We start from the raw sequence: 13754 nt of genomic DNA on the forward strand, positions 1-13754 counted from the left end.
CTTGCTGTTGAAATGAAACATACAGAACTGCTGATGACTTACTTAGAATGTTGCTTTATTAGTTAACACTAAAGGAAAAGGAAAGGATAACATACAAAATCCATACAGATTGTGATTCTCTGGAACTACCCAATGTGCAACTGTCCTTGTGTACGCTTTACAACCAACTGCCAGTTGCCGGATGTCACATGACTGATGTCTGACTCCACCTACAGGAGGCCGCATTGCTGAGTGCATGCAATATCATTCACAGGCATAGCACTGCAAGGTGGTGGTAAATATTTGGAATTCTCTACCCCGGAGGGCTGCAGAAGCTCAATCATTGAGCATGCTCAAGACAGACATTGATAGATATCTGAATACTAATGACATCGAGGGATATGAGGGTAGCACAGGAAAGTGGGCATTAAGGTAGATGATCAGCCATGATATAATTGAATGGGGTAACAGGCTCAAGGGGCCAAATGTGCTATTTCTGCTCCTATGTTCCTCCCTCAGGTTTGAGCCCATCACCTTTGACTCTTCCCCCGAACATCAATAATAATCTTTATTAGTGTCACAAGTAGGCTTACATTAACAGTGCAATGAAGTGACTGTGAAAATTCCCTAGTCGCCACATTCCGGTGCCTGTTCGGGTAAACAGAGGGAGAATTCAGAATGTCCAATCCACTTAACCTTTGGACTGTGGGAGGAAACCGGAGCACCCAGAGGAAACCCACGCAGACTTGGAGAGAACATGCAGACTCAGCACAGACAGTGACCCAAGCGGGAATCGAACCTGGGACCCTGGCGCCGTGAAGCAACAGTGCTAACCACTGCGCTACCCTCATTGAGTGCCTTCCCTCTGTCATGCTTGAACTTCTCACCATCACCCCTGACCCTGTGACAGTGGACATGCTACCTCACCCCCTTGACACTAGCCCCTCCCCAGATCACCATAGTTATTCCTCCTAGACCAGGGGTGGGAAAACTTTTCCGTGCAAGGGCCACATTCCGAAATTCACAATTTTAAAGGGCCACATAGTATATTAAGTAAAATAATTACTTCACCCGATTATGATTCTGGGCGCCTCATGGAGAACATATCGGCCCTCGACGTTGTGCCGAGCAATGATCACCCAACTCAAGTCAACGTATCCACCCTATACCAGTAAGTAACCCAACAGCCCCCCCCCCCCCCCATGAACCTTAAAAAAAAAATAATTAAATATTTTTTTTTTTTTTAAATTTTCTTTTTTAAAAATTTTTTTTTTAATGACTTGGTGGGCCGCATAAAGACCTTTGGTGGGCCGCATGCGGCCCGCGGGCCGTAGTTTGCCCACCCCTGTCCTAGACTCCCTCCCCATCGTTGACGCATCGTTACTTGTCCTCTGAGACCTTCCATTATCCCTACCTCTGACTGGATCTATCCTGATACTACAATGGCCTCCGCTTATAACTGTGGACCTTCCTCATGCCACTCAGCTTCCTGACCGACATACAGGACCCAACGTTGGACAGTACAGAAATATCGTTTAAGCCGGTCATTTTGGATTTCCTGACTGCTTCCCACACCCTCGGCCATACCCAAGACTTTCCATTTGCAAATTTCCACAGCCCAAATCACCTCCACACTTCAAAGCCCTCTTGCTCCCGTTCCTGGCCTGACCTGATCTGCTTAAAGTTCGAGACATAACACATTCTCAGGCTTCCCCTCCATTTCTGTTGAGGAACCTTCGAGGCTGATACCATGGAACAGCAACGTTTCTTTGTTGTTTGACGGTTAGTGTGATATGTGGAATGTTACATAGTTTATTTTCAAATATCCGTTGCTGTTGACCATTTAATAAACAACATATTCCCCTTCCTTGAAGATCTCTGACATCAAGAGATAGCTCTCACTCCCATTCCCCCTTGCCCCTTCTGATCCACTATCCAGGCTGCCAGTCTCCTGGTCCCTTCTTTTCACAAAACAAGTGCTCCCATCAGATCCAAATTGAGAAAGTTGACTGATAAAGATGCTCTATAAAGGACCATGAAACAGGTGCCTTGAGTTTCTCATGCGTCTCTGAGTCCATCTTGAAAGTAGGACTGAATTCGAAAAAAAAATTACGATCATGAGTATTCATGTTATATACTGTTATGGGCCAGGGTTTAGAGAACCCCAAAGTGTATCATGGAGTTCACCTGCAACACAATTTTTAATATATTGTAGTATGGGGAGCACACAGCCCACTCTACAGATGTGGTACAGCAGAAATGGAAAAGTATTTTTTAAAGCAAAACAATGTTTATTCTATGAACTCAAGTTAACCTTTTTAAAACATACAGTGAACATCTTAGCAACAATTAATTGAAATACAACCCCCAAAGACTACAACACTAAGTAATCCTTTAAGCTTTAACTTTAACATCCATAAGACTTAAAAACATAATCTTTAACAGAAGCACATCAGGTTAAAGTCACTACTGAGAGCAGTTATTAGTTTCAAATCACCAAAGGATCGATTCACAGTTTTTAGATTACAGAGAGAGACTCATACACCTTCTGGCTGTGACTGCAGCTATCCAGCTCTGAAAACGAAACTAAAACACAGCAAACAGCCTAAAACAAAAGTAAAAAGCTGACAGACAGCCCAGCTCCACCCACACTCTGACATCACTGCAGTAATAAACACCCATTTCTTAAAGGTACATTCCTTAAACATCCATTTCTTAAAGGTACACTCACATGACAATACCAATATAACAAAAATGTGATTCTGCCAGCAGACAGCATGAGGCCTGAGCCACCATTACAATAACCTAAGCCTGGGGTTTCACTATGAAGTAGGCAGCTCGAGTTGGGGTATTTCCCGACTCACTGGAATTGCCTCAATTGAAAGACCCCGAATGGCGTCATCTTCACTCTGAGAGAATAGGTGTGGATTAGAGATGGACTCACAATCCCCAGAAGCAGAGCTGAGGTGCCCATAGGGGCAGCCAAGTACCAAGATGGGCTGGTTAAAAGGCCAACTTCCATTCTCCAGGACTTTGTCCCAGCTATATTGTGACATTTCATTTTTTCTTTTTAAATTTAGAGTACCCAATTCATTTTTTCCAATTAAGGGGCAATTTATCGAGGCCAATCCACCCACCTGCACATCTTTGGGTTGTGGGGGCGAAACCCACGCAAACATGGGGAGAATGTGCAAACTCCACATGGACAGTGACCCAGAGCCAGGATCGAACCTGGGACCTGTTGCTCATTATGCTCTCCTTAATTTGCTGTTTTAATTATGTTTGCTCAAGAGTCACCAGGTATCTTTTCGATACCACCACAAGGTTCAAAACCGAATACTGATCAAAGACTCAATACACCAGTCAGTAAGTTTGAAATCAATGCACATTTATTTACACACACAGTCAATTATACTCATGCACAAACTCTACTCACTAAACCACAACTATTACTAAAAGCCTATACTTAGCTTCGGGTGTCCACTCAGTCAGAGGAACAATGGGCGTTGTCCGGTTCTGAGGCTGCTGGCATCGAACTGGTATAGAATAGTAGCTAGGAGCGCCTATCTCGTATCGTGCGTTGACTTTAGACTTACTTGGCTGGTGCTTGGTGAGTCTCTCGTCGCTGAGAGCCAAGGCCAAGATGAAGGTGAAGAAGAAGAGGGTGATCTGTCTTGGGGGGCTCCTCTTTATACCCCAAAGGGGCTTTGTGCCCTTTTGGACAGGCCTTGACTTGGCCCCAATTAATTGGACCATGTCCTAATCATTTGTATTGATTTCTACAATAAAAGGGTCGTTGCTTGATCACTGGGCAGGTCCTAGGTGACCGTTGGCCTGCCTTTGTTTTAGTCTCTACTGGCGCCGGGGAGTCTGCTCTGGTACCGATTGCTTAAATGTTTCTCTTTTGTCCCTGGAGATAGCTCATTACTATGCTAATGGCTTGTAGTATCGGTTTTGTCTGGGAGCTGAAAACTCCAATCCACAGGCAACCTTGCACCTGTTTGTTTTCTTAGCACTGTCCAATTTTCCCTTTACTCTTTGCAAGTGTCCATTTTGAAATCGGGACATGGCCACCCCAGGTGGCTACAGACCTCGGCGCCGTGAGGCAGAAGGGCTAACCCACCGCGCTATTGTGACATTTCAGCCCTCTAGGCCTCACCCTCCCCACCACCACTCACTCTCCATACCACCTCCATGCCAGTGCATGCCAACTTATGTCCATTTCATGTCCATTCACCCAATGCACACCATGGACAGACCATTTCTGAGCAGTTCCATGTGACATTATTACTATATGGCTCAATGATTCTGTATATAGTGTACATTGGGTGAATGAGAATGGATGGGTGAGAATTTGTAGTGAAAGCTACAAGGCACCATGGGAATGGGTGGCACTGATCTGGAATGGATGGCAGGGGGATGGAAGGGACATGAGGGACATGACTAAGGTCTTTTGACCTTATCTTTCAAAAGCTTCCCAAATACGGACTGTGTTTCATGGCTCCTCTGAGAGGCCATGAACCACAAGTCATGGTAAAACTGGTCCGACTCTATGAAAATTACAGGCGCTCAGTCATGCCCAACATAATGCAGCTGGCCAGCTAACTGCGCCCTTATCCCACCCAACTGAAAATTGGGTGCACCAGGAATGGAGACTGGCATCCTAAAACTGGGTCCCACCTTTCCTTTTCAAATGGCTCTGGAATCAAATCTGGGCCTTAATCTCCACATTCAACTCACTGAGAAACCAAGATTTTGACTCCTACCTAATGAAGTTCCCGCACCCACCAAGCTTCCCACTCTTACAGGCCCTACTAGATTCTGTACATTGTTTCTTTAGCTCATGGCAGGAATTACTTACACAGAGGAGAAACTTCCTTATTCATGTAAGCACTTCCTCTGTACAAACTGTACAGGAGAAATGTTATATTCTGTGTTATGGGCAGGAGGGGGATTCATTTAAAACAGCGTTGAGTTCTCCTCTCATTGCCCATGCATACACAGAAGGTATTTTGTATTTCCCCCTTTATAAGTGGTGGTGTATTTTACTCAACTTGCCAGTTTTGGTGTGATCCAATCCTCAATGAATAACTCCACAGCAAATGAATGATTAAGTAAAATAAAGAGAGTTGATTTATTTTACACTTACACAAGACGTGGCAGGAAGGGATTTCACAATGTGCACATCTTTTTCACTCATACGTTAAGAGGAAAAAGGGAGAGAACGGTATAGGGCAAGACCCCGATAAAAAGAGTTATAGTTTCACGTGAGTCCAGAATCATAGCCTAATGGGGTATTCCTTCAGTGGTTAACAGGCTGAATGTTGCAGGGTGACCTATCTCTCCAGAAGTGAAGACTCGCACGATGGGAGAAGGCACGTAGAGATGAATTAATCTTATAGATCCCGATGCAGGACTTTCGATATTTCCAATAGTACAGCATTCATATGAGGCCAGGCAATTTACCTGCCTCTCAGCAGGGTTCAATTCCGGCCTTGGTGACTGTCTGTGTGGAGTTTGTACGTTCTCCCCTTGTCTGCCTGGGTTTCCTCCGGCTGGCCTGTTTTCCTCCCACAGTCCAAAGATGTTCAGGTTGGGCCATGGATTGGCCATGCTAAACTGCCCCTTAGTTGTCCAGGGATGTGCAGGTTAGGTTATAGGGATAGGGAGGGGTGGAGGGGGGGAGTGGATCTTCGGAGGGTTGGTGCAGACTCAATAGACCAAATGGCCTCCTTCTGCACTGTAGGGATTCTATGATACTACGAGCATGCTTCCTAAAAAATAAAAGTGCTGCCAACTGCAACAAATAATGGCTGACCTGCTTCTCAGGAACGGTCATACCCAAACCTTCCCCAGTTGTATCAGAAATAAACACATTCACTGCAGGTTGCAGTCAAGTGTTTGATTTCTATCAATTTAACATACCCATTCCACCACCCCCCCAATGCTGTCCCACCTGTCATGGTCGGGGGTTAAAATTACCCCAGTGTTATTAATAATAATAATAATCTTTATTGTCACAAGTAGGCTTACATTAACACTGCAATGAAGTTACTGTGAAAAGCCCCTCGTTATCGCCCCCCCTGCTTCCCCAGCTACCAGTATATATCCCCAATCCTATCCTCCCCTTCCACATTTGGGAGCAGCAACCGTTCCAATAAGGTATACTCTAGCAGCTTAGGAAAACTTCTCCATACCTTCCATGCAAAGTCCCTCACTTGCAGATACCTTAACTCGCTTCCCTGAGGCAGCTTCACCCTCTCCCACAGCTCTTCCAGACTTGCAAACCTCTCCTCCAGATATAGTTCCTTCACCCTCACCAGTCCCACCTCTCTCCTCCTCCTCTACATGCCATCCATGTCCCCCGGCTTAAACCCGTGGTTCCCACACAACGGTGTTAGTACCGCCATCCCCTCCATCCTAAAGTGTCTCCTCAACTGGTTCCACACCCTAATTGTGGTCTGTACCACTGGGCTCTCCGTGTACCTCCTCGGTGCCATCGTAAACGCCGCCATTACCATGGCCCTCAGGCTGAACCCCCGACAAGACTCCTCCTCCATCTTAACCCTTTCTAACCCCTCTCCTTCCCACCACCGCCTCACTTTCTCCACATTCGCCGCCCAATAATAGTGCAGCAGATCCGGTTATGCCCATCCCTCTTTCTGCCTCTGCCTCTGTGGCAGCACCCTCTTCACCCAAGGTACCTGGTGAGGGATCTATATCTGGAGGAGAGGTTTGCAATTCTGGAAGAGCTGCGTGAGAGGGCGAAGCTGCCTCAGGGAAGCGAGTTAAGGTATATGCAAGTGAGGGACTTTGCGCAGAGGGGGTTTCCTAAGCTGCTGGAGTGTACCTTATTGGAGCGGTTGCTGCTCCCGGATGTGGAAGGGCGGGTAGGAGTGGGGATATATGCAGGTAGCTGGGGAAGCAGCGGGGAGTGTAGGCAGTGAGGATTAAGGAGAAATGGGAGGAGGAACTTGGGGGGGGAGATATGTTGGGGAGTGGGTAGTGAGGCGATTCATAGGGTGAATTCGACCTCCTCATGTGTGAGGATCAGTTTGATTCAGTGCACAGGGTGCATTTGACTCGGGCAAAGAAGAGTGGGTTCTTCCAGCAGGTGGCGGATGGGAGTGTGAAGTGTGGGTGAGGACCAACAAATCACCCACATATGTCCTGGGGGGTGTGAGAAGTTAGAGAGATATTGGGAGAAGGTATTTGAGACGTTAACGAAGATAGTGGGGGTAGAGGCTGGGCCGGACCCCATGGTGGCGGTTTTTGGGGTATCGGAAATGACGAAGCGAATGGAGGGGAGGAAGGCTGACGCTGTGGCCTTCACATCTGTAGTCGGCAGGTGAAGGATTCTGTTGTAATGGTGGTCGATAATGCCACCGGGAGTGGCGGCCTGGCTGGGGGATCTAGATGACGGTCTCTGGTTGGATAAGATTAAGTTTGAATTGAGGGGTTCAGCGGAGGGCTTGGAGACCCACTGGGGACTGTTCATGACCATGTTTGAGGAATTGTTCATCACAGGGTTGGGGAGGACAGAGGGGAGGGTGGGAAGGGGGTGAAAAGGGGGTAAAACCTACACAAACTGTGAACTGTGAGGCGCGGAGAATGTTCTTTGATTTATTTATGTTTTTGTACCTTTGAACATCTTTGGAACAAAATATATTTAAAAAAACTTGGTGCTGCCTGACAAATGCAGCACAAAATCATATGAGGACATTGTAAAAGTCCTGGAGACACATTTCCCCCAAAGCCACTTGTCTTGGCAGAAAGATTCACAAAAGGAACCAAGAGGGGGGAACCGTGTGTAGTTTGCACATTCTCCCAGTGTCTGCATGGGCTTCTGCCCCACAACCCAAAGATGTGCAAGCTAGGTGGATTGGCCATGCTAAATTGCCCCTTAAGTGGAGAAAAAATAATTAGGTACCCTAAATTTATTTTACAAAGGTTAAAGAAGGGGGGGGGGGGGATAATTGTGCAGTATTTTGCTGCACTTAAAACGCTCACTGAACATTGTGCATTTAATGAACTACTGAAGGATTTCACAGTGGTTAGCACTGCTGCCTCACAGCTCCAGGGACCTGGGTTCAATTTCAGCTGTGGGTGACTGTGTGGAGTTTGCACTTTCCCCCCGTGTCTGCGTGGGTTTCCTCCGGGTGCTCCGGTTTCCTCCCACAGTCCAAAGATGTGCAGGTTAGGTGGATTTGCCATGCTAAATTGCCCTTAGTGTCCAGAGATGTGCAGGTTTGGTTACTGGAATAGGGTGGGGTGGGTGGGGGAGTGGACTTGTGTGGAATGCTCTTTCGGAGGGTTGGTGCAAACTCCACGGGTCAAATGACCTCCTTGTGCACGGTAGGGGTTCTATGACATTCTCCATGACATGTTGGCCTATTTGCTTCATAGTGAAACAATCCAGAAATTCTTCGTGGCAGAGACTAACCTCACTTTGCAGAAAGCAATGGAGATTGCAGTCTCCATGGAGCCGGGTGTAAAAGAAACACAGCAGCTGAAAGGGTCAACCTGACTACCTAACGTGACAGTCGCGCATGTGCACAAGATAGCAAGCAGCTGGAAGTATCATTCCTCCATCCGAATGTTGGTGCAGACACCTTGAATGCCACCAGAGTGGCAAGAAGGGACACATGGTGCCTGTAAAAACAAAAGAGAAACACTAAATCAAAAAGTAAACCGGGGAAAAAGCCATCTGCAGTCTGGCGTAACAAAAATAATCTGCATGTCATACAGTAGGAACAGGAGGAACAGAGTGACACTAAGTCCAAGGAAGAAGGACCCCTGTACATCAGTGGCAGGTAGTTCACAGGGGAACTGGCTGACACTGCTGCTGGAGGGCAAAGTATTACATATGGAACTGGATACAGGGGCAGCAGTTTCTCTGCTCCCAGATGCTGTGTATGACAAAAAGCTTAATCTTCCCTTAATGCCAGAAAAATTGTTCTGAAAACATATACAGAGCAATCTGTACCTATGATGGGCAGAACGGATGTCAATGTAGAACAAAATGGAGTGCTAAGCTACCACTGTTTGTGGTAAAGGCAACTACCCACCTATAGATGGTCATGGATGGAGAAAACCCTGTTAAACTGGAATGAAGTACATAGCTTTGCAACAGAAGAAATTGGTCTGACTGCCGCTATATAAACACATGCCTTGTTTTCAAAAGAGATTTGGGAAACGTGGAACACCTGGGCCATGTAGGAATCTGGGTAGCTGTCCTCCTTTGTGAATGAGTAAGACCCATCATTCCAGTCCTCAGGAAAAACTGTTCCATGCGCATCTGTGGGGATTTCAAAGTTACTGTTAATCCTGATCTGTGTGCTAGGCAATATCCACTTCCCTCCATTAAGGATCTTTTTGCTGGTCTGACTGGGGGATGGAAACTCTCTTTGCGCATGTCCTTAAGCAACTACTCATTGTATCGCCCTTTCACCCATGGCCTCACCAAGTCAGTGTGTATGGCAGCTATGAAGGGGCTGCAAGTCCAAATTACACAGGGTACTCTCATGTCAGTATGGCACCGGCTCAATAAGAACACACATATCGTTCTTTTATGTTTACCACATGGACGACTCAACAGAGAACAGCATCTGGTGAACTCCATCCATCCCATCGCCAGCTTTCATCAATGTAGAATGTTGGTACTTCCGTACAAGAATACCAACAATTTTCAATTTGTAAGACTATGAGGGAAGACTACTAAACCAAAGGAGTGATAACACTGACCAATAGATATTGTATCCAAAATTTCTCATTCCTGATATCATTCTAGTAAATCTCCTCCGCACTCTCTCCAGGGCTTTAATATCCTTCCTTAAATAAGGTGCCCAGAACTGAACACAATACTCCAAATGTGGTCTAACCAATGATTTGTAAAGGTGTAGCATCACTTCCTTGCTTTTATACTCTGTGCCTCCATTTATAAACCCAAGGATGCTGTAAGTCGCCTTAACAACTGTTTCAACTTGCCTGGCCACTTTCAGAGGATTATGCACTTGAACCCCGAGGTCCCTCTGCTCCTGCACTCCCCTAAAAGTTATACCATTGAGCCTATATTGTCTCCCCGTGTTTCTTCTACCAAAACGCATTACCTCGCGCTTCGCTGCATTGACATTCATCTGCCAGGTGTCTGCCCATTTGGCCAACTTGTCAATATCCCTCTTAGGTCTTCGAGCGTCATCCTCACACTTCACTATTCCCCCGAGTTTTTTATCATCTGCAAATTTAGAGATTTTGCCCTCAACACCCACCTCTAAATTATTTATATATATCAGAAAAAGCAAGGGTCCCAACACTGAGCCCTTTTATATTAAAACAAATTTTAATTTAAACAGAGATTCAATCACATTAGCAACACGGTAATAGCTTTTCAATTAGCAGTAAAAACATTTATTAAATCAAAGGAAAAAACTTAAACTTCCTATCTACACCACCCACTATATATTCCAATTAAGCAACCCAACACAGTTCAAATGCCACTTATAAATAAAGTTAACAGCCAGGGTTACTTGCTTCTCCTTGCAGACCTTTGGAGAGAGAATCTTCAGGAACAACTTGAAAATCCTTCTATCTTGTTAGACTAAAATCCGATGGCATTTGCAAAACTACAGAGAGACCTGGTTCCTCCCGTTAATTACACCATCTGTATCCCAAGCAGAAGGCATTCTCCAGTCTCCTTCCACTAAGATGTCCCATGACCTGCTTAGCTAGAACTAAACACAATCTCTCATAAATTATCTTCACCCCACAGAAACTCCTAAATCAAAACCATCTTCCATTAGCCATCTCTCTGTAAAGAAGTAAATGGTTAACTGGTACTTACAGGTGCGGGACTATGTGAGGAAACATGTGCTGTCCTTTCCTGACCTGCCGCTCCCGGGGTTGCAGGACAAGGTGGTGTCAAGAACAGGAATTAGCGAGGGTAGGGTGTTGGAGATCTATAGGGAATTGATGGACTGGGAGGAGGCCCCGATGGGAGAAGTTAAACGGAAGTGGGAGGAAGAGATGGGGAGGGAGTTGGAGGCTGGGATGTGGGAGGAGGCTCTGTGTTGGGTGAATGCATTGTCTTCATGTGCTAGGCTTAGCCATATTCAATTCAAGGTAGTCCACAGGGCACAGAATGAGCAAGTTTTTTGAGGGGGTAGAAGATAGGTGTGGGTGGTGAAGAATGTCCACATGTTTTGGGCTTGTCCGAAACTGGAGGGATTTTGGCGGGGGTTTTCTGACATAATAGGTGGGATTCTCCGACACCCCGCCGGGTCAGAGAATTCCTGGGGGGGGGGGGGCGGTGCGAAACCCGCCCCACTGCCCCGACGCTGGCTGCCGTATTCTCCGGCGCCGGTTTTCGGGCGGGGGCGGGGTTCATGCCACGCCAGTCAGGGCCATTGGCAGCTGCCCCCCTGGCAATTCTTTGGGCCCGATGGGCCGAGCGGCCATCGGTTTTTGGCCAGTCCCGCCAGCGTGGATTAGACATGGTCCCACACGGCAGGACCTGGCAGCTAAGTCAGCTGGGGCGGTCCTCAGGGCGGGGTGTGGGGGGATCCGACACGGGGGCGGGGGGGGGCCCGCACGGTGGCCTGGACCGCGATCGGGGCCCACCGATCTACGGGCGGGCCTGTGCCATGGGGACACTCCTTCCTTCTGCACGGCCCCTGTCGGGCTCCGCCATGGCCTGTGTGGAGAAGGCACCCCCCCTGCACATGCGGCAGAATACGCCGGCAGTTCCGCGCATGCCCTTTGACGCATACTTAGACTCGCGCAGTCCCTTCGGCGCCAACTGGCACAGCGCCAACCCCTCCAGCATCCACCTGGACCCCGGAAGTTCCGCTACATCCACATCCAGTCGGCCCGACGCCGGAGTGGTTCGCACCGTTGACGCCAGCGTCGGGCCATCGTGCCGATTCCGGAGAAACCCCCCCTAATGTCTGAGGTGCTGAGGGTGAAGGTTGTCCAGAAGTGGTGATTTTTGGAGTGTCAGAAGACCAGGAAGTCTAGGGGTGAGAGAGGCCGATGTTTTGGCCTTTGCCTCCCTGGTAGCCCGGAGACAAATCCTGTTGGAATGGAGGGACCCGAGGCTGCTGAAACCAAGGGTGTGGATGAATGACCTCACGGTATTGGGTCTGTGGAGGGGTTTACCCGGAGATGGAAACCGTTTATCGACTTCTTCAAGGATAATTAAGAAGTCAGTGGGCGGAGGAGGGGGCGGAAGAGGGGGCTATAAAAGGAGGCAGGGTGGGTGAAGGTAACAGCAGGGAGGAAGAGGCAGTGGAGAGTTAGGTATTTATTTGTTATGTGAATTCTTACTTGTTCTTTTTTTGGTTGTGGTTGTGTTTGATGTATATATATCAATGCCTTAGTAGAAGAATTTGTAAAAAAAAGATGTAAATGGTTAAAATCAATGATTACTTAATCTTTACGACCCCAGAGTCACAGCTTTAGTAGACATACTGCCTATATGTATTTGAACCTCGGGTTTTTAATAACATTGCTACAATAAAATATAATATATATATAATGCATAACAATTTCTTATAATCATCACAAGAATGCTGAGACATTTCTTTGCTACTGCTCCTCAATCACCATTTGCACATCAGGAAGCCACAACCATGAACATTTAGATCATGCAGTAAAATTTCAAGATTTACTTTGCATTGTATTCACAGAGAGTTTCTCACCAAGGTAAGGGTTGACTGAGATGCAACTACTCTGCAATCTCTTCAGAAGCCTGACTAGTCTCTGTTCTTGATGACCTTTGCATTATTGCAAAACCTTGACCAGTCATGAATGACACACGGCTAATGGAAGTATCTTACCTTCATGGACCGGCTGAGGCCTAAGGAGAGTTGCCTATGCATCAATTTGAGAAGATCACAATCGTTGACAAGGTCCAGCTCACAAAGGTCATTCCTGTGGCATGCAATGAATTCCAGATCGAGTTGTGTGTTGTGATCATTGGAGGTAAGGAGACGGCTTCAGCAAGATGAACACACGCCTCGGTTATCATACACTCTCACCCCTCTTCTGGTCAAGTGTAAGCTCCCCGATTGATCCTTATGTGCCTAGTTCAATGCCATGCATGGAGATAATGAAAATTGAGCAACTGAAAATGCAGGCACGACATCTTTCTGAAAAGATGCATGGAAATCTATGGACTTCAAAGTTTACCATTCCTTTTTCATTCTCATGATTCTAATTTTTAATTCTTGTAAGATCACACCACTCTAAACGACACATAGGACATACGAATAGAGCATGAGTCACGACAACTAATTGATAATGTTAGTCAGTGTAGTTCAATTCTTATATATATATATATATATATATGTTTATTATTTGGAATAAGTGTCGAACTCTAATTTAGTAGTGCAAATAAAATTAGTTGAGTTCTTAAACAGAACTTCAAGTGTCTTTGTGATCCCTACGCCTTCTGTCCTAGAAACACCTCACAAAGATATTCCTGCTGCCAAAATGCATCACCTCACACTTCTCTGTATTCAATCCCATCCACCACATGTCTGTCCATCGTATCTATGCTCTGTTGCAGTGGATTTATGTCATCTTCACTTGTGAAGTATTAGATGGTACTTCAATGGTATGTGGATAGATTGGTTCAAGTGCTATCTTGATTCATTACGTAGCGAAGATTAATGTGAGTTCAATGAATATAAAAGTACCACTTACTTTAGGCTTGGTATTGAGGCTGCTTTGAGGTCACTCAAGTGGCAATTCCGTATAAGATATTTTATAATTACTAA

The sequence above is a fragment of the Scyliorhinus canicula genome, chromosome 1 (genome assembly GCF_902713615.1).
Source record: "Scyliorhinus canicula chromosome 1, sScyCan1.1, whole genome shotgun sequence".
NCBI classification, from domain to species: domain Eukaryota; kingdom Metazoa; phylum Chordata; class Chondrichthyes; order Carcharhiniformes; family Scyliorhinidae; genus Scyliorhinus; species Scyliorhinus canicula.